We start from the raw sequence: 22,512 nt of genomic DNA, 5'->3' as shown, positions 1-22,512 counted from the left end.
ACACGCAATTCTGTGAATCCTAACCCTGGGCCCAGGGCGTTCAGCCTGGGGTGTGACCAGCCTCTGACTGTTCCAGATTTCTCTTGATCAGGGGGACATGAGGTACAACCAGGGCACACTGAGGCATGAGGTGCCGTGGCAGTGTTGCACAATGCCATGTGGGCAAAGCACTGAGGAAGGCGCTCAGGACAGCAGAGCTTTCTGAAAGGGACTTTGCCTTGGACTCTGATTTAAAGCCTCTCCTCCTGGCCCAGTATTATAACAACCATCCATCCCTGTTCTTCGGGTTTGATGAGAATGGAAGAAAAAGAACTAAGGAAGAGAAGTAAAAATCTCTGGGTTTTCATTGCTGCTGTGGCGTTTATGAGCTACGTGACCCTGGGCCAGTCCCTTCCCCCTCTGGCTTCTTTTTTCTCATTTGTTAAATGGAAGGGTGGTCTGAATGACTCCGCGGATCCTTCCCTTTCTGAGACTCTCTGACTCACAGGAACTCTTAAACACCTTTAAGAGTTTAATTCCTAGCTAGGCGTGGTGGCTCATGCCTGTAATCCCAGCACTTTGGGAGGCCGAGGCAGGTGGATCACCTGAGGTCAGGAGTTTGAGACCAGCCTGACCAATATGGTGAAACTCCATCTCTACTAAAAATACAAAAAATTGCCGGGTGTGGTGGTGCACGCCTGTAGTCCCAGCTACTCGGGAGGCTGAGACAGGAGAATTGCTTGAACCCGGGAGGTGTTCAAGCAGTTCAGCTTTTGCTGCAAAATTCCCAGGTAAAGAGTCATCAGTACCTCAATGACATACAATAATAAACTTTACTGCTTCTGTGTTTCGAGTCAGTCAGGCAGCTTTGCTGATTTGGGCTGGACACATCACGTGTGAGGGGCTGAGGGCTGTTGGCTGATCTAGGCCACCCTTGGCAGAGGCAGCTGGGGAGATCCCGCACTGCTCCCTGGTCCCTCACCTCCAGCAGGCTGGCTCGGCTGCATTTTCACATCTATGACAGCGGCTCAAGAGACAGCCCTGGAAACACTCAATGCCCCTTGAGGCCTAGGCTCAGAACTGGCACACTGACCCTTTGCTTCATTCTACATGCCAAAGCAAGCCCTGCAGAGTAGGGAAATAAATACTGTGCTTTTATGGGAAGAACTCCAAAGTCACAGAGCAAAGGGCTTGCAGACAGGGAGGGGTAAAAAAATTGAGGACATGAATGCTCTCAGCCTCCCATGTCCCCAACCCCTCCTGTGTGTTTTCCAGTCAGAATCCCTCTCCCCTGCATCTTCCACTGCTCCGTCTGTACTTGGTCAGACCCAAAACCAGCATATGTTTAAATCTTTCCTATCTTAAGAAAAAAGTATCACATATCCCCCTTAAGCATTTATCATCCTGTATCTCCTTCCTTTCTTCTTTAGATAATTTATTCTAAGAAAAAAGAATATAAAATGTAGAAGTATGTATATAAGAAGAATATGAAGTACAGAAGCCTTGTTCCTAACGGTGTAACTGGAGGTAATGTAAATTTCAGAAGGGGGAAATATTTAGCCAACTGTTACTTGACATGGATGAATGTTCATTATGTAGACCTTATAAATGATTTATGCAATAATGTTTTCAAAACTGCATGAGATAAAGTTAATTCAAGAAATAAGATATGGACCACACATATAAGCCTATTGTAACTCTGTGAGCAAAATCTCTATCATGTAACTGGTGAAATCTGAATGACATCTGGGGATTGGACCAATGTCATTTCCCTGGCTTTGAGGCTGTACTATACACGTGTCAGATGTCACCACTGGGGAAAATTGAGTGAAGGGTACACGGGACATCTCTGTACTGTTCTTGCAACTTCCTGTGAATTTATAATCATTTCAAAATAAAAAGTTTTTTTCAATTCCCAAAACTTACAGAGAAAGAAGTTTAAAAAATTAAAATAGTTGTATTATGTGATAGAAATATGAGTGATTTTCCCTTTTGTCTCAATTTTTCATTTTTTAAAAGTTATAATGCAAGGGAAATACCATTTTTTTTCTTTACTTTTTTTTTTTTTTTTTGAGACAGAGTCTTGCTCTGTTGCCCAGACTGGAGTTCAGTGGTGATCATGGCTCACTGCAGACTCAACCTGCCAGGACCCCAAATAGTTGGGCCTTCAGACACACTACCATGTTCAGCATAAACATGCGATGGGGGTGGGGTCTCACTATGTTGCCCAGACTAGTCTCAAATGCTTGGCCTCAAGTGATCTTCCTACCTCAGTCTCCCAAAGTGCTGGGATTATAGGCATAAGTCACTGCATCTGGCCAACCTCCCACTGTATTTTTTAAGAAAGAAATCCTAGATTCCCTCAGCCAGCTCTGAGTTCACTGTCCCTGGGCATAGGGCCTCTCATGGCCTCCCACTGTGGCCATTTTTAAAACTTCCCTTGGCCATCTGCTTGCCAGATAACATACTTCTTGAGGACAGGAGCTACATCTTAGTCACCTTTGTGCATCTCCTCTTCTTCTCTCCTAGTGCTCAGGTGAGGGCTTCATACAAAAGTTACTCATATTGAACAAATGTGTATTGAACCAAAAAATCTGCTGGATACTGGTGATCCAAAACCAAATACATCAAGATACATGGAAGAGTTCAAGCCCATAGACAGATGCATGTTTAGTACAACATAATCAGCCAGGCACAGCGGTTCACACCTGTAATCCCAGTACTTTGGAGGCTGAGGCAGAGGATCACTTGAGCCCAGGGGTTCGAGGTTGCAGTGAGCTATGATTGCACCACTGCACTCCAGCCTGGGCTACAGAGTGAAATGGTATCTCTAAAAAAAACAAAAAATACAATACAGTCAAGTCACATAAAAGATGTACAAGGGACAGTGGGAGTGCAAAGAAGGTGCAGAGGAAGTGCCTTGGGTTGCAGGGAAGTCTTCACAGAGGAGATGACATGAGCTCACCAAGGGGTGAGTAGAAGTTGGGAGGAGGCCAAGTCAGAAGAGCATCTTCTAGACAAAAGGATGGCCTTAAACAAAAATGCAGAGAAATGGAAGAACACAGTGGGTGTTACAAACCCATCAACTTCATCCTGGGGATATTTTCCTGTTAAGAAAATATTTTCCAGCATAAACTCTGTTGAGCCAATTTATTTCCTTCATCAATTTTCTAATGCAAGGCAATTCAATAGTTTCCTATTTTTTTGACTTTCACTTTTATGTTACCAGAATTATTTTTGCCATCTATTCTTTTCTTTCCTTTGGCATTGTATAGTACCAGTTTCACTCGTTGATCTGTTTGTTTTGTTCACACCAAACTGTATTGAATAAAGCTTTATTCACGGTGATAGATGTACATAGGCCTTTAATTCTATGAACTTTGATGTTCCTGGGTCAGATTTTATATAAATCAACATAGTCTAGAATATTTTATTATTTTATACATCTTTTGGTTAAAAAACAATTTTATCAAGTATACTTTTTGCCATTCTCACTTTTTAAAATTTCATTTTGATTATTCTACCACAAGACGGAAGGAAGAGGAAACTGCACATGGTGTACGTGTTTTGGGGGATGGGGGCAGAAATCTGGATAAGTATTCTTGATCCAGGGTTGAAGTATATATGTACTGGGTAAGACCATTGCTTAGCAAAGATCACCTGTTGCAGAGCTGAGAGTGGACAGTAATTCAACAGATGATGCAATATTGGAGACTCTAGGGTTCCAGGCAGAGTGGAGAGACCTCACTGAGCACCTCAGGCTTTCAGTGGTGATACTAGAAAGACCATAGTTTAAAAGTAGGGAACACATTCTAGGGTAAGAGGCATGCCCTAGGACTAAGTTCAAAACAGAAATAGACCTGCCCTAACAGAGAATAAAACCAAGCCTAACAGGACCAAAATGATGTGCTAATACTTTAACTGTCTGCTAGAACAAAGCTCACCACCATTTAAAAGAAGACAAGTAAATCCAGGCTCCCTACAAAGTATCATCCACAAAAGTCTAGCACACAATAAAAAATTACTAGACAGGCCAGGCATAGTGGCCCACACCTGTCATCTCAGTACTTTGGGAGGCTGAGGTGGGCGGATCACGAGGTCAAGAGATCGAGACAATCCTGGCCAACATGGTGAAACCCTGTCTCTACTAAAAATACAAAAATTAGCTGGGCATGGTAGCCCATGCAAGTAGTTCCAGCTACTCGGGAGGCTGAGGTAGGAGATTCGCTTGAACCTGGGAGGCGGAGGTTTCAGTGAGCCAAGATCGTACCTAGTAACAGAGAAAGACTGTCTCAAAAAAAAAAAAAAAAAAAATTACTAGACATGTGAAGAAATAGAAAAATGCCACACAGAGTTAAGAGGAAAAGTGGTAAATCATTCCCAATGAAGATTTTTTTAAAGGGAAAAAGGCATTAGTTATATCTTTTAGAAGTACCACTCAGGTATTGAAAGGCCCAAGGACCACTCTGGGAAAGACTGACCTAGGAAGAGATATTGAGTCTTGTTAGAAGAATCTCCTCATGGCTCTATAGGAAGGTGATGAGGATATAGACTAAAGTTCTGCAGATCTGTAAGTTTTGTGATTATACTAAAATTGCAAAGTATCATCCTCTATTTGTGTGTGAAAAAAAATCACAAAATGTCAGGACAAAAAAAAAAAAAATCCCTTAGGTAGCGTTCTATCTACCTTCTCTTATTACATCTGAGAGAACTAGGACTCAGAGACGGTGATTTTCCTAAAATCCCACAGACATTTTGAAGGTGCACTGGGATTACAACCAAAGCCTCATAACTTTCCGTACTCACATGGCCTTCCTGTGACTACCTTGTGCTAAAAAAGAGTCTCCAAGATGACTAATTATCTGCATGCTTTCAGGGGGAAGTACCCAACCACAGTTTCTGAGAAAAACATCAAGGTGTCACTTCTTCTTTCTTCAACCACGTAGAATGGGGAGGTTTCCTGTAAGCCATCAGATGGTGACAAAACAGTGCAAAAGTCGTCACAAACCAGACACTTGATGACTACTCACATAAATAGCTGATATTTAAGGCTTCTGACACTGGATTTCTAGAAAGGTATGTGCTTTCAATTCATATGTAAATTTGTTTAGTTGTCGCCCAGAAGCAACATGATGAGGTCATGACTGTGACTTTGATCCATGGTAGTGCCCAGATAATATAATCAGAGGAAAAAGAAAATGCATTCCATGTTGTATTAGGCCTTTCTTGAATTGCTATAAAGGAATACCCAAGACTGGGTAATTTATAAAGAAAAGAGGTTTAATTGGCCCATGATTTTGCAGGCTGTGCAAGAATGGTACCAACATCTGCTCAGCTTCCGGTGAGAACTTCAGGAGAGCTTATAATCATTAGCAGAAAGCAAAGCAGGAGCAGGCATGTCGCATGGTAAGAAAGGGGACAAGAGAACAAGAGTGGGGAGGTCCCAGACTTTTAAATAACCAGATCTGGGCCGGGCGCGGTGGCTCAAGCCTGTAATCCCAGCACTTAGGGAGGCCGAGATGGGCGGATCACGAGGTCAGGAGATGGAGACCATCCTGGCTAACACGGTGAAACCCCGTCTCTACTAAAAATACAAAAAACTAGCCGGGTGAGGTGGCGGGCGCCTGTAGTCCCAGCTACTCAGGAGGCTGAGGCAGGAGAATGGCGTAAACCTGGGAGGCGGAGCTTGCAGTGAGCTGAGATCCGGCCACTGCACTCCAGCCTGGGTGGCAGAGCAAGACTCCGTCTCAAAAAAAAAAAAAAAAAAAAAACACCTGATCTGTTGTGTACTAACTGGGGGAGAAATCACTTACTACAAAGGGAATGATGCTAAACCATTCATGAGGGATCTACCCATGATCCAGTCACCTCTCACTAGGCCTCACCTCCAACACTGGAAATAATATTTCAGCATGAGATTCAGAGGGCACAAATATTCAAACCATATCATTCCACCTCCAGCCCCCTGCAAATCTCATATCCTTCTCACATTTCAAAATACAATCATGCCTTTGCAATAGTCGCCGAAAGTTTTAACTTGTTCCAGCATTAACTCAAAAGTCTCAAGTCCAAAGTACAAGGTCTTACCTATGATAATGAGTTCTTGTCTTATCTATGAAATGAGTTCCTTCCACCTATGAGCTTGTGGGATCAAAAACAAATTATTTATACTCTCAATATACAGGAGTGGTACAGGTATTAGGTAAACATTCTCATTCCCAAAGGAAGAGGCTGGCCAAAAGAAAGGGGTAATAGGCTTCATGCAAGTCTGAAACCCAGCAGAGAAAGCATTAAATCTTTAAGCTCTAACATAATCCTTGATTCCATATCCTGCATCCTGGTGTGAGAGGTGGGCTCCCAAGGTGTTTGTCAGCCCTGCCACTGTGTTTTGCAGGGTACAATCCATGGTGGCTGCTGTCACAGGTTGGAGTTGAGTACTTGCAGCTCTTCCAGAAAGAAGTTACAAGCTGGTGGTGAATCTACCATTCTTGTATCTGGAGGGCAGTGGCCCCCTTCCCACAGCTGCATCAGGCAGTGCCCGGGTGGGGAGTCTTTGTGGGAGCTCTAACCCCACATTACTCCTCCACATTGCCAGTGTGGCAGGCTTCTGCCTCAACATCTAGGCTTTCTCATACATCCTCTGAAATCTAGGGGGAAGCTGCCAAGCCTCCTTCACTCTTGCATTCCAGGCACCTGCAGATTCAACACCATGTGAAAGTCACCAAGGCTAGCAGTGGCTTGCACTCCTCAAAGTGGCCACCCAAGGAGTGTCTGGGGCACTTTGAGCCAAGGTTGGGGCCAGAGCAGCCAGGATGCAGGAAGCAGTGTCCTGAGGCTGGACAGGGCAATAGGGCCCTGGGTCTGGCCCACAAAACCATTCTTCCCCTCCTAGGCCTCTGAGCCTCTGACCGCAGGGCTGCCTCAGAGATTTCTGAAATGCCTTCAGGGCATTTTCCCATTGTCTTGGAAATTAGCACTTTGCTTCCTTTTAGTCATGCTAATATTTCTAGCAAGTGGTTGTTCCATAGCCTGCTTGGATTCCTCTTCTGAAAAGGCTTTTTATTTCTCTGCCACATGGCTAAGCTGCAAATTTCCCCAACTTTCATGCTCTGCTTCCTTTTTAAATATAGGTTTCAACTTTAAGCATTTGGTTGCTCCCGCATCTGATCACAGGTTGTTAGAAGCAGCCAGGCTACTCTCAAATGCTTTGCTGCTTAGAAATTTCTTCTGCAAGACACCCTATATCGTCGCTCTTAATACCAAATTTCCACAGATCTCTGGGGCGTGAATACAATGCAGCCAAATTCTTTGCCAGGGCATAGCATGGGTGACCTTTAATTCCATTCCCAACAATTCCTCATTTCCATCTGAGACCTTCTCAGTCTGACTTTCACTGTCCATTTTTCTATCAGCATTTTGGTCACCACAACTTAACAAGTCTCTGAGAAGTTCTACACTTTCCTTCATTTTCCTGTCTTCTTCTGAGCCTTCCAAACTCTTCCAGCCTCTGCCTGTTACCCAGTTCCAAAGCTGCTTCTGCATTTTCCGGTCTCTTAATAACAGCACTCCACTCCTCTGTACCAATTTTCTGTATTAGGTTGTTCTTGCATTGCTATAAAGAAATACCTGAGACTGGGTAATTTATAAACAAAAGCTCATGGTTCTGCAGGCTGTAGAAGCATGTCACCAACACCTGCTTAGCTTCTGGTGAGGCCTCAAGAAGCTTACGATCATGGCAGAAGGTGAATCAGGAGCAGGCACATCACATGGCAAGAGCAGGAGCAACAGAGTGAGGGGGAAGGTCCCAGATTTTTAAACAACCAGATCTGATGTGAATTACCTGAGTGAGAAGTTACTCATCACCAAAGGGATGGTGCTAAACCATTCATGACGGATCCACCCCTATGATCCAATCCCCTCCCACCTGGCCCCACCTCCAACTTTGGGAATCACATTTCAGCATGAGATTTGGAGGGGACAAATGTCCAGACCATACCACATGTTCTCAGTTTGTAATTGCCGAAAAAGTTGTTGGCAACATGCAGCAGCAACTAAAGAATCTCGGTGGATGAATCTTGTGCTCTTCTTGATGCCAGGAACAAATATAGGCACCAACAGCGGTTCTGCAGGTCATCTCCCTCTCCAAAGATAGTCACCTACACCTCCCGACCCATTCCTGGGCTTTTCTTGTCCAGTCTTTTCAGAAAGTATTTTCCAAGTACCTAACATAGCTGATAGTGAAATGAGCTCCCTGCTGCAGAAGTAACTCCCTTCCTAATTCCTAGAACCGGTCAGAACTGGGCTGTACATCCAGAAGGTTCAATCTAATAGGGTTTTGCAACTCTGCTGCTGGCTGGGACTTGGTGCTGATTCTAGGTGTGGGGTACTAAGAGGATTGGAGAAGGCCAGGTGTGGGGGTGGCCCTGACCTTTAAGGCTCCCCTCTACAGTATTGAAGTTATCCTACTGGTTACAGAGGGAAAGAGGCTAGCTGCTGCCATGTGGCAGGTAGGAAGCATTGGTTTCACGTATGTCACTTCTTTTCATCCTAACCACAACCTCATGGGACAGGCATCATCATACCACTGTTTTTTGTTTTGTTTTGTTTTGTTTTTTTGAGACAGAGTCTTGCTCTGTTACCAGCCTGGAGTACGGTAGCACGATCTCAGCTCACTGCAACCTCCACCTCCCAGGTTCAAGTGATTCCCCTGCCTCAGCCTCCTGAATAGCTGGGACTACAGGTGTGTGCCACCACACCCAGCTAATTTTATTTTTGTTTTTTTATTTTTGGTAGAGATGAGGTTTCATCATGTTGGCCAGGATGGTCTTGATCTCTTGACCTCATAATCCGCCCACCTCAGCCTCCCAAAGTGCTGGGATTACAGGCATGAGCTACCACGCCCAGCCATACCACTGTTTTACTAACTGGGAGACTGACTCCAGTGATTAAGTCTCTGCCCAAGGTCATGCAGCTTATCCTTCATGTCCAATGAATGATGTGAGTGACTTCAAAGGCCATGCTCATCCTGCCACACCGCTCTGCCTCCAGAAGCAGGAAGAAGGACACATACCTGGGGAAGCTTTCGGATGGCCATGAATTTGTAACTGAATGTATGACAAGTATCTAGAGTAATGAAAGGAAGATTGAGAAAACAAAAATATGTTAAGGAGATGTAGCAGCTAACACTTATGTCTTCAAGCCTCATGCTGTGGGATATACACATCTTCACAAATTAACCACAGCAGAAGATCAGAAACTAGAACAAACGGTTAGCATGTGGGCATGAAGATGTGTGCGTGTGTGTGTATGCACACTGCACACTCGCACATGGACATCTGTATAAGCACATGTGATGGTGGCTTCTTATACACATGAGGGTATAAATGTGCATGAACAGATCCACGTATACATGTTGCAATAGGTAAAAATTTAATTTATTTGATTTTTCAGTAAACGGAATACAAAATGAAATCAAAAATGCCCCTACTTGTATTTACAAGATAGTTGTAAAGTTATTTTGTAACATAATATTAACATCTGCGTTTTCAAAAACACTTTTTTAACCATTTTAAGTGCATGAAATGGCAAATTCTGAGCTTTTAGGAGCGGATCACAAGGACAGGCACATCATGACTTACCCAAATGGGTGGTAATGAAACTCTTGCTAGTCAGGTTCTTGGAACATTCTTATCTAAGGATTGCATGTGCTGAGGATGAGAAACCAGACCTGCCCAGTGGGCTTTGGAAGGGGCTGGCTGAGGGGAGGGGAGACAAGCTGGTAGACTGGAAGCCAAAGGACCTTCTGCATCCTTTATCTGCTTCTTCTGGAACTGGGGGCATCCAGCTCATTTGTGGGAAGCACTTCAAGTCCTCTGCCAGTGTGCACAGGTGAGAGAAGAGCTTACTGGCTCAGTGAAAGCTGCAAGCATCCCCAGAGGGAGCCCAGGAGGCCTGCAGCACAGTGGTAAAGAGGGCCACCTGTCAGGCCTGAGGCCGAGGTTCCTGAGCTCTGGCAGAGGACTTCCTCCCCAGCCCCTCAGCCACCAAGAAGCACCGACTTCTCTGACTCCTTTGAGCAGAGAGAGGGGGGGCTCAAGTCTGTCCCCAGCTCCAGCACACACTGTGTATCCCCAGCACCCAGCCCGTGGCTCAGCCCACAGTGGACACTCAATAAACAGCTCCAGAATGAATGAAGGCATCTACCCCGTCCGTCCTTCCTGCTCTGCCCAACAGTAAGGTTTCCCAGGATAACGCTAAAGGATATTCCCCCTTTTCACCTGCTAAGCCATCTGGGGAAGTACACAATCTACTGGACACTCAAGAGAGGCATTCTAGGTAGATTAAATTTGTCATTCAACAGGTATTTATGGAGTGCCCACAAGAATACACACGTGGGTCTAGGTAGCAAGTGGGTCTACACACACGAGTCTAGGTAGCACGTGGCTCTACACACGTGGGCCTAGGGAAATACAACTGAGTCACAGAGATGGTAAGTTGGTGGCATATCCCTGGCAGGCATCAATAATTGATCACAGCCTCTTTCCTGCAGGGCCAGAGGTAGCCTAAGAATTCCATCTCAGCAAAGTCCTCCAGGAGGCTCCTGCATTGACCAGAATTGGCACTCAGGATGAAACCTATTTGCCAACCTGGTAGTTGGTGCATGCACAGGATGGGCTCCTCCTGTACTAAGTTCAGCAAACTAGGCATAAGCAAAAAGCTCCTGGAGCTCTGGAAACTATGACTGGGGGTAAAACAGACACCTGGAAGGGTGAGGGGCCCTTTCCTTCCTGCCTCACTGACGTCGGACACCTGGTGCAGTGGTGTTGAGAGCAGGACACTTTGCAGCTCAGGAAGTCCAGAAACCCTAATTGTCCCCACAGAACCACAATACGCACTGAGGCCCCAGCACAGGGCCTCCTTCATGCCATGATTAGCTTCTGCTGAGGCCAGCTTCAATCCTCTTCACATCAGGACCTTGAGGCCCTTCTCCAAGTCCCTGTCATGCAAGACTGCAGGCTGGTGTACCTCCTCGTCCCTCTGCATCCCCCACCGCCTCAAACACACACACAGCAGGCCCCTCCTTGGTGCCCATCCCCTCCCATCCTCACTCAACAAATGGCCTCCTTTCATTGACCTGGAGGGGCAGCCTCGTGCCCTTCCTGGAACCTGCTGGATGTGAAATTGTTTAGAAACTCCACACCAAGCTACTCCCGGGACTTATTTTCAGCCATTCTTCTCACCAGGACAGCTCAGCTTCCCCCAGTGAACATGAAGCCTCCAGCAGTTTTCAACCCCTAGGGGGTATATTTCAGAGTTCAAGGGCAATGTGAACAGCCAGCAGCCTGAGGGACATTTGCCAAGAGCATCTATCCAGGGGATCTTGTATTACCAGCAGAGAGCCAGAAGCACCGTGCAAGGAGGAGACAGGCCACGCACTGGCTTCATTTGTGCTGTGCTGTCACTAATGTCCCCCTAACGCTCTCTATTATCCTTGTAGTCATCCCCAAACAATCAAAAAGCCACTGGCCAATGCAGCCCACGGACATACGCTTTCGTCCAGGCAGCCATGATGTCCTGTTGGGGAAACAGGTCACCGCATAAAGCACCAAACACCGTCCCCCAGCACCTGTGCCCTGAGCCCAACCAGCGGCACAGACACTCCTAAGATGACAAGTTCTGGGAAATATATTGAAAAATAACAATAGATCAATGTCTTTTTCATCTTTGTAGCCCAACGCCTGGCACATGGTATGAGCTCAAAAACGTTTCTAAAATGAGTGAATAATTTTGTGAAAAAATTTTTTTAAAAATTAAAAAATAAAAATCAGTAGTACTTGAATCAAATATCAGTTTAACTCTCTCATGTAGTTGGTATTTCTTATATTTTCTTTAACAAAGGAAAATTGAGTTTTTTGGGTCAAAAGAACAAGGAACTAATTAGGTAAGATTTTTTTCATTTAAAAAAACCAGTAAAACTATTTTGTTTTAAATAAATACTACGTTACGAACACTGAGTTTTAAGCATTGCCTTACACACAACATTCTATCTATTAGACTCTGTGATCTGGGGTGTTTTTTGGTTTTTGTTTTGTTTTGTTTTGTTTTTCCTAATGATCTGAGAGACTCAGCTCAGGGGTAAATCCAAAGAAACAGATGGAAGTTTTGCATCTGTTTCAATTACTTCTGTGTCAATTCACCAACTCACACAAAACATCAACTATACCTTCCCCATCTCCCGGTCTGGAGACTGGGCCATTTGGACCATAGACCAGGATCAACAGCCTGATCCATCTGCCCGTGGGAAAAGTGGATGTTCCTGTTGTCTAAAAGAATCAGACCCTCCCCAAAGGGTCAATACAGCAGTGCACGTATTCTCTAAAAATGGCACGTAAAAGCCTGTCACCTGATGTTTCTTTCCCTGCATTGATTACACTGTGCCTTGTCTCTGCCCTCACTTGGATTCCCAGTCAAGGGAATCAGCTTACCCATTGCTTCTTCTGGGAAGTCTTCCCTGGCCCCCAACTAAGTGGTGTCCCTCTTTACACTCTTCGCTATCACTCATCACATTGGCAGCCCCAGCAGTAATTGAGCTATAAGCTCTGCAAGGACTTGCTGGTTTTTCTCACCAAGGCTCAACACGATGCCTGTCACATGGCAGGTGTTCCAAACTAGTCTACGAATGAATAAAGGAAGAAAGGAGCATTCCCTGAGATCTAAGCAGTCTCTTCTAGCTTTTTAGGCACCAGGGTCTCAATGGTCAGACATCTTTAGGCTCTTTTCAAACACATGCCTTCCCACACAGACGTGTCTTCTGTCCCATAGAGAGTAGAATCAAATGAAAATCTGCTCAAACAGGCAATCCTCAGCATTCTTCTAGAACAGGGGAATGGGTAAACAACAGCTCATGAAATAAAGTTGTACTGAACCATGCTCACGCATTCACGAATTGTCTGTGACTGAACTTAACATACTGCAAGGGCAGAGTTGAGTGGTTGCAACAGAGATGGTCTGGTCCCCAGAGCCTGCAAGATTTACTGTCTTTCCCTTTTCAAAAGATGTGTGGAGCATGGCTGTAGAACTTCAAAGCAGTTGAGGGTCAAAAGAGAACTCAGGAACAAACAGAAGTGTAAACACAGTAGCACTTGGGTGCGAGGGGGCCGCCAGATGCAGACTGTCCAAAGAGAGTGAAGGTTCGAGCTGGGACAGTGGGGGTGAGACTGTCAGAAGAGGTAGTCTGTAGTTGGAGACTCAGAAAAGAAGCCTCTGAAACCACCACGTGTGGTGAGGAGTGTGTGGGTTTGACACAAGACAGAGCCGGGCAGAATCTGCCTTCGTGGTTTGCTGGCTGCGTGACCTCAGGCAGGTTTTCTTGATACCCTGAGCTTTGGCTTCTTCAACTCTACGAAATGCCGCCTGCGTCACAAGGTTTCTGTGAGTGTTTGATGAAATCGGCCACAGAATCAAGTGCCTCTTTGAGAGCTAACGCAGCACAGTGCTTCAGTGCCTGGGCTCTCTCTTTTTTTTTTTTTTTTTTTTTTTTTGAGACGGAGTCTCGCTCTGTCGCCCAGGCTGGATTGCAGTGGCGCGATCTCGGCTTACTGCAAGCTGTGCCTCCCGGGTTCCCGCCATTCTCCTGCCTCAGCCTCCCACGTAGCTGGGACTACAGGCACCCGCCACCACGCCCGCAGAGCCTGGGCTCTCAAGGTTCCAGCTGAGGTCCAGCTTCAAATTCTGCCTCTAGCTCTTGGGGCCTCTGGGTCCTGAGAAGTGCCCAGCCCCTATGTGCCCATTTCCTCATCTTGCACGTGAGGAGGGTAACCATTCACAGCCAACAGCTACTATAAGTATTAAATTTCAAAAGCAGGAAAAGCACCGTGCACAGCACTTGGCACCCAGGGAGTTCCCTTTGCTCTTACTACTGAATTGTCCAGCAGACCCCAACCCATGGCAGGTGCTCAGTAACTCTGATTTCCTTCCATCCTTCCTTCTCTATGTGGTCAGAAGAGTGGTGTGACAGAGAGGCCCGGTGCTGGGAATCCACACTTGCCCTGCTGCCAACTTGCTGTGTGGCTTTGCGCAGCTCACACAAATGCTGTAGATCACTAAAGTGTTGCTTATAAAATGAAGGAGTTCGTCTAGATTCAGTGTTCCAAAACCCTGAAGCAACAAACTCTGAAGTGACAAGAATCTTTCAGGAACTTGGTAAAACATCCAGCTTTTTGAGAAGATTTTTAGAGATTCCCTTAGAATTCCGGAGACCTGGAATGGGCTGAGGTTGGAATTTGTCTTTTAAATGGGCGATTCTTGACACTAAGTGGTCAGGAGCTCAATGAGCTCGAAGGTCCTTTACAGCTGTAAAGTCCTGCATGCTCCGGTCTCACAATCCACATCAAGAGCGTGTGTGTGTGTGTGTGTGTGTGTGTACGTGAGCGTGTGTGCGTGTGTGTGTGTATGTGTTTTGAGAGGGAGAGAAGTTGTCTCCAGACTGATTTAACTGTCAACTGGGCACCCGATTTCAAAAAGATTTGAGGCTGTTAGCTTGACATCGCATGATCATCTCATGTCCTGGCAGCCAATCTGCAGGGGTGAGCTGTTTGTCTCTTTCTCCTGACTCATGTTTGCCTATCTCCAGAAAACTCTGCACCTTCCAAAAGGCCACTGCCCCAGGGCTGTAGCTGGAGTGTCCCAGGCAGCCATTCTCGTAGCTGGCGCTTTCACAGGTTTCTAGAAAATTCACCATTTTCCCAGCCCCACTCAGCGTGGGTAGGGGCTCCACCAGGCCGTGTGTGAGGGAGTCAGCAGCCAGAATGTGGAGCCCAGAGGCGGGAGGGGGCAGGGGCACACACCAGAGGCAAGAGGCTGAGCTGGTAGGGGCGGTAAGAGCACTTCTCTTTGGAATCAGAAGCCTACTCCCTGAGTCCCAGATCTGCCAATTACAAATTGCATGCCTTGGGCAAATTACTTTACATGTCCAAGTCTCAGTTTCATCATCTATAAACACCTGTGCAGAAGGCCCTTCTGAGAGTTCAGTGAGATCATGGCCAGCCTGTATAGTAAATAGCGAAACTGCCCCAGCTCACAAGTGGTCGCCATCTCCATACAGCATTGTTTCCCAGTTCTCTTGAAAGCTACACCTGCGTACTACCAAGTTTCCAGACTAAACCCAGTTTTTTTCAGACACATAAGACTGTGGAAATGCAAATACTGCAACATCTGGAGAGAGCTGTAAGTTACCCTCCCTTTCTGCCTGTTTTCAGCCTTATCAGGGAAAGCACTGAATCCCCTAGGCCTCGGTGCCCAGCCTCAGGGTCTGTTGAGACGGGGAAGACCCAGAAGGCAAGGGTAAAGACCCAGAGACCCAGAGACTCAGAAGGTAACACAGCTGTCCTGGGCTCAGGGAGCTGCAGGTGGGCTCTGCAGCGCATTGACCATGTGCTCGTACACCTCTGAGTGTGTGTGCGCTTTTATTTGTATGTAATTAGTTGTAAATGCACATACTGGTTTGTGTGTGTGGCAGGTGTCCACACTGGGTGTATGTGACCCTTCAGAATATTTTTTCTCCGGAAGTCTCCTCCCTAGCACATTGAATTGAACATCACACACTAAAAACGGGAGCCTGTGGTTTTGATTCTGACTGTCCCCTAGGCCCTGCCTATCAGGCTACACATGGGGACTGCGGGCCCCATGGGTGGCTGGGGAAATGAGTGGGTGAGTGGGCCTCGTTGTGGGTACTCTGCTGCCTCTGCCAAGCTCCCTAGCCTCCTCCCCCTCCCCCTTCAATTCAACAAGGCTCTCACATGCATTATTCCGTGAAGCCTTATGAGAAACCTGCACAGACACTAGCATTGAAAAGCCAAAGATTGCCAGAGCCAAAAGAGATCTTAGAGATACATAGTCCTCCTTTCTACTACAGAGGAGGAAACTGTAAAGCACAGAGAGGTGAAGTGACTTGCCCAAGGTCACACAGTCAGTTGCTGATATTCTCTTTTATTCATCGATGAGTATTTGTTTGCATTCCTGCTATGCACCTGGAACTGTGCCAGGTGCTGGAGAAGATGCCGGGAAGCCTAACTCAGGTCAGGGGTCAGAGGAATCATTTAGGAAATGACATTTAAGCCATCACTTTCCGGAAGGGTGACTGATAACAACTAAGTCGGAAGAGAGGCCCAGGCAGGGGAAACTCCACAGGGAAGGGTTCTGAGGTTTGAAAGAGCTTCACGTGTTTAAGGAGGACAGAAGTGAGGGTGTGAGGATGAGGAGATCAGTAGAGGCCAACTCATGCAGGGAATGTGAATGTTATCCCACACAACAAGGGTACGTGTAAGCTGGGGAGGGCAATAGTTTTAAAAGACCATTTTTGCAGAAGACACTGGCGGGAGCAGGAGCAGAAGTAGCGATGAGCTCTACGCTGCTGCTCCTGCGCTGCCCCTCCTGCACTGCTCCTCCTGTGCCATCACAGGCACAACCTCACTACACTTCACAACAGCCCTAGGAGGGGTGCTGTGTGCCCTCTTCTTCCAAGAGGCCAGGGCCTGCTGCTAAATTGGCAACCTGTGGAGCCAGTGCTCCAATTTCATGCTTTTGCCTGCTAAGCCTTAGTCCCCTTTCTTTAAATTGCCTCCCATTTACGCTTCATCCCCCTGAAATAGGGCTTTGTCCCCTCTGCTCCCTGTACGTGTCTCTACAAAGTCACGGTGATGTGCGGCATCCATTCTCCTGTCTGTACAAGACTTGATGCTGCCAACTGCTCCTCCCCTGGCTCCTAGGACATTGCACTGTCCTGGTTCACCACCCGCCTCTCTGTCCACTCCTTCTAAGCCTTCTCCAGCTTTTTCAGCTTTGCTAATTCTCTCTGGATGGATGCTCCTCAAGGACTCTGTCCTGGCTGACTCTTGCTTGCTTGGTGCTTTACCCCACAGAGGAGCCTCCAGTTACCACCTCCTCACTGTGATTCCCAGTTGTCCATCCCTAGCCAGTCTCCTGGTCTTAAGCTCTGAAACTATACTGGTAATTATCAGCATCTTCTTCTGGAAATCAGCATGACCAACGACACCAGACCTTCTACCCATGTTTCCTTCTGTTGGTTAATTACATCACTGTCTACCAAATTTCCCATTGCAGAAACTTATTCCCACACCTCTCCTACACATCATTTCTTCCACATCTAATCTGTCATAAGTCATCCAATATTACTTTCTAAATCCTTTTTCAGTCTTTCTTTCCCATCCCTATGGCCACTACCCTAATTCATGTCCTGTCAACCTCCTTGGCAAGGTGTACAGGGCCCCAGGGGTAAAACTAGGATGACGGGGGCCTATGCCCATTCATCATGGCCCATGGTAACAGGAAGCCAATGCAGAGGCATCAGGCCTTCTTCCAGAGAGGAAATGTCATCTCTGTGCAGGGGTGGCTAAGAGGAGGCCAGCTCTCCCTAAGCCAATGAGAGCAGCATGTGAGTTGGTACAAATCTGTCCTGGGTAGGTCTCCCTGCCCCTCTCTCCCACTAATATGGTACTTCCCTCCCCAAAGGGACCCATCACTGCCAGCCACGCCCCATCACATATTCACACAACTCACGGTTGCTTAATGTGGTGGACAGATTCTAAGATGGCTCTCAATGCCCCCTGCCTCCTGGCACGTAGGTCCCTTTGTATGTCTCTCTCTTGACTGTGGGCAGGACTTATGACGTGCTTTTAACCGAAAGAACACTGCAAAGGTGGTAGGATGTCATTTCCATAATTAGATTACATGAATTATAATTTCAATCTTACGGAAAGGGTCTCTCTATTGCCTTCTTGGCTTGCATCCTTCAATGAAGCAAGTGCCACTTCAGAGGGCTCCATGTGCGAGGAACTGAGAGTGGTCTGCAGTTGACAGACAGCATTGGCCCTCAGTCCAACAACCTGCAAAGAAGTGAATTCCATAGCAACCACATCAGTGAGCTTGGAAGTGGATTCTTCCACAGTCGAGTCTCAGATGAGAGCCCAGCCTTAACCAACACCTTGACTGCAGCCTTGAAAGCGGCCCTGAAGCAGAGAACCCAGCTAAGCTGTGTTCTGATTCCGACTCTCAGAATATATGAGATAATAAATGCATGTTGCTTTAAAGTGCTGAGTTTGTGCTAATTTGTTACACGACAACAGGAAATAAATACACTTGCTGTCACTTCTGTGTGAACAAAAGGAGGTGAGCTCTTTCTGCTGTAAGCAGGGGCATACAACAAACAGAGGTGCACTAACCCACCAACCTCAGCACAAACCCTCAGGACCACCCCCATCTTACTGGCCTTTCCTGCACATTTCTCCCCATGCCAACTTCTCTATCATTCCCTGTACCTATATTTTCTCTGCTCAGAATGAATATCTGTCCCCTTTTCTTGGCCTGTGAAGTAACTTTTATCCATCCTGAACTAGCTGAAATGACACCCCCTCCAAGAAGTCCTCTGAGATTGACCCCTCCTCTGGGATCTCATAGCTCACTAAGTATCCCTCCACCCTGAACCAACTACAGGATCATGTGGCTCTCCCCCCTGAGGTCTCACTCACCACTCGGTGCCCCACACTTCATCGTATTCATCATTTTATACCCAGGGCCTATTAAGTATATGAGGCAATAACTGTGCACCGAATGTGTGAATAGTTCAGCTTCACATACCTCCTCTACTAGGAACATCGCAGCCTGCAAGGGAGCTGTGTGACCATCCTGAGGAGAAGGCAAGGCGGCCTTGCTGTCACCATGGCGGCCTGCTTTAAGAGTCTTATCGTATGATATTTATGTAAGACAGGGAGCTACCTTGGAAGGAGAGTAGATCTGGGTGAATGAAAGGCCCTTTTGTTGTGCTCAGAGCCAGGATGGTTTTGGATATGCGAGATATGCAAGCTAACCTGCACTAGGACAAAGGAGGAACCGGAGCAAAGGGAAACCGGAGACCGGGAGCAGACAGCCAATGAGATGCAGGGCACTGGGGATGACAGAGGGGCCACGGTCCATGAAAAATCCCCAGTGGAGGGCAGGCCAAGGACCAGGGATGTCTAATGTGCAATTTGAGGTTGTTGGCATTGCTGTTAGGGCTGCCAGATTTAGGGAAAAAATTCAGGGGTGGGGGTTTCAAGGCAGGGGGAGACATACAATGAAAAAAAATATCCATTGTTTATCTGGAATTTGAATTTAACCGAGTATCCTGGGTATTATCTGGCAACCCTGAATGCTATGACATAAATCTCTCCTCCTATAGATTTACAGTCACATCCATAATTAACATCATGCCTTGTACAATTTAGGGTGTTTTGTGGAATTATGTAAGAAGCTAAATTGGGGCTCTGGGCTCTGGACCATGGGGGCACAGAACAGGAGGAGCACAGGGGATTCAGGGTAACCCATGAACTGAATTAGTTCTGTGGAATCAGGAGTTTAGAGCTGGAGGTGACTAGAAAGGTGACCACAGTGGGGAAATCTTAGGAAAGGCTTGAAACTTTCCAAAGCCAGAGAGTGAGGACTTAGAGCAAACTTATTGAGACAATCTTATTGAGGACTCAAACAGGGAGTGCCCAACTGTCCCTTCCCATCCACTCCCTGCCCTGCCAACCCACCCACTAGGGTAGTTTGAGATGGAGGAGCCACAGCACAGCAGCAAAGCTCTTAACCTATGGCGGGGGGAGGCCTGGAGGAGTGGGAGGGGACAGGTGCCTAGATGGTCTAAGAGGGGTTAGAAAAGCCCCAACAGGCTCACAAATGCACAAGTTATGCGTGTACATCTTCCTGAAAAGAGTGGCTGGAATTTTCCACCAGGCTCATCAGAATCCCTGATGTGAAGAGCGTTGGTGGGGGCAGTTCAGCACTCTGCTCCCCTCTAAGATGGGAGATGGCTCTGGCAGAGGAAGGTGGGCAGCTCTGGCTGTGCCACTCCATCAGGGTACAACTAGTCCTGGCTGGTGGCTACTTGAGGAGAGGCCGTCAGTTCACAGAGCGGCCCAGCACCGTTAGCTTTGAGGCCTCACAGTTCCTCTGGGGCTGAATCTCTCAGGGAACCAGCCTGTGTGGCGCCATTCCCTCTGGGTAGTATGTCCAGTCATGGTGCTGAGCTCCCAGCAAAGTACCAAGTATACCACTAAGAGGCAGGGCATTCCCAGCCCCAGGGCGCTTCGAGCCTGAGTACACCTGGAGAAACAAGTTGCAGCCCAAGTTCTGCAGCCTGGAATGCCAGGCCCTGACCATAGGGCCCCGCCTCAAGTTCAAGTCTCATCTCTGGGCACCCCTTTACTCCACCTATTCCACACTAACCCATTCAAGCCACAACAGGCATCTCACTTTTCTCTACACATGCCAGCAACATCCATACCTCATGCCTTTGTACATGGTGATAGAATTAAGATGTGACTGCAATTTAGTACTCTTCCCTTCTCAAGTTGGAGCCCAATTCCCTTTCCCTCCAGTGTGGGCTGACTTAAGGACTTCCTTCTAACATGGAATAATGCAGAAATGACAGCAACTTCACAGACTAAGGCACAAAAGGCATTGCGGCCTCCTGCTTACTTTCTCTCTCATCAAGCACTCTACGGAAAGCTGGCTGACACATCACACAGATACTCAAGAAGCCTCCGGAGAGGCCCACGTGATGAGGAGCCGAGGCCTCTGGCCAACAGCCATCAAGGAACACAGGCTTCTGTCCATCGCCCCAGGAGAGTGCTTAGAAGCAGGTTTTCCAGCTTCAGTCAAGCCTTCAGATGGCTGCAGGCCCTGACAACTTCTCAGTAGCAACCTCAGGGGACATCCTGGCCAGGTCTATCAGCTAAACTGCTTCTAAACGCCTGGCCCACAGAATTGTGAGGTAATAAACGTTTGTTGTTTTAAGCTGCTAAATTTGGGGGTAATTTGTTACACAGTAATAGATTACAAGTAAACACACGCTCTTTCCTGGACTGACATAGCTTCCCTTCTCTACTTTCTTTTTTAATTATTATTATTATACTTTAAGTTCTAGGGTACATGTGCACAACGTGCAGGTTTGTTACATATGTATACATGTGCCGTGTTGGTGTGCTGCACCCATTAACTCATCATTTACTTTAAGTATTTCTCCTAATGCTATCCCTCCCCCTCCCCCTTCTCCTCCCCACAACAGGCCCCGGTATGTGATGCTCCCCACCCTGTGTCCAAGTGTTCTCATTGTTCATCTCCCACCTGTGAGTGAGAACATGCGGTGTTTGGTTTTCTGTCCTTGCTGTAGTTTGCTGAGAATGATGGTTTCCAGCTTCATCCATGTCCCCCTTCTCTACTTTCTTTTCCTTGTCCTTCAAAACACCATGCAAACGCCAGCGCTTCTGCATCACCTTGTGCAGTGCTGAAGGTCTGATTAGCCACTTTTCCCGGGGGGCTAATTAGGCAGTGTGCATAAACCCCCATTGCAACCCCTACTGTATTGAATGAGAAGCATTTACTTACTGCCTCTCTCTCTCTGTCTCTCTCTGTCTCTCTTTCTCTCTGTCACTGCAACTGGAGCTCCTTGAGGGATTATGTCTTGTTCATCTTTATATCACTAATGCTTAGCACAATAGTAGCACTCAATTAATATTCGTTCAATTACTTAACTCAATGAATTAACACAGAGAAAGCCTGCATAGCATAGTGCCCAGCCTCCTATTGTTCACAAATATGTTCATTTCTCTGTTTGAGTTCAGTAAAAAGGGAGTCAGTACTCATAGATAACTGTCTACTTCTCTTTTCTCCCATTCCCAGTAGTGATTTGTGACCCTTGTGTTACACTTACCTTCTCTCTTCTCCAGTAAGAGAGGAATTCGGAGTTCTGATGAGGCAACCTAGGTTCAAAAAAGTTAAATGACTTTCCCAAGGACATGGAAACGATATGCTCAAAATCTGTTGCAAGTAGAAATTCAATAACATGGCTGAATTGTACAAACATCCTGCTAAATGAAAGAAGCAACTTCTATAAGAATGAAATTATGATTTCATTTCTATATAGCTTAAAAACAGGCAGAACTAAACTATAGTGCTTAGAGATACATACACAGGTGACACACCTATTAGGAAAAGAAAAAAAAAAAAAAGAGTATCACAAAAGTCAGGATAGCGGTACCCTCTGGGGAAGAGGAGAATGATGCAGTGGGGGCTCTTGAGATTTCTCAAGTACTGGCAATGGTTCATTTGGCAAACTGGGTGGTAATTAGACAAATATGAAAAAAGTGATGAAGCATAAATCTTATCTCATTAATTCAAAAGTTACTTTTTAAAATGCTCATTCCGGCCAGGCATGGTGGCTTACACCTATAATCCCAGCGCTTTGGGAGGCCGAGAAGGGTAGATCACAAGGTCAGGAGTTCAAGGCCAGCCTGGCCAACATGGTGAAACCCTGTCTCTACTAAAAATACAAAAATTCTCCTGCCTCAGAGATCTGGCCACTGCACTCCAGCCTGGGCGACAGAGCGAGACTCCGTCTGAAAAAAAAAAACCCAAAAACAAAAATTAGCCAGGAGTGGTGGTGCATGCCCATAATCCCAGCTACTCAGGAGGCTGAGG

The sequence above is a fragment of the Theropithecus gelada genome, chromosome 1 (genome assembly GCF_003255815.1).
Source record: "Theropithecus gelada isolate Dixy chromosome 1, Tgel_1.0, whole genome shotgun sequence".
NCBI lineage: Eukaryota > Metazoa > Chordata > Mammalia > Primates > Cercopithecidae > Theropithecus > Theropithecus gelada.
Note: the sequence above shows the minus strand (reverse complement) of the source record.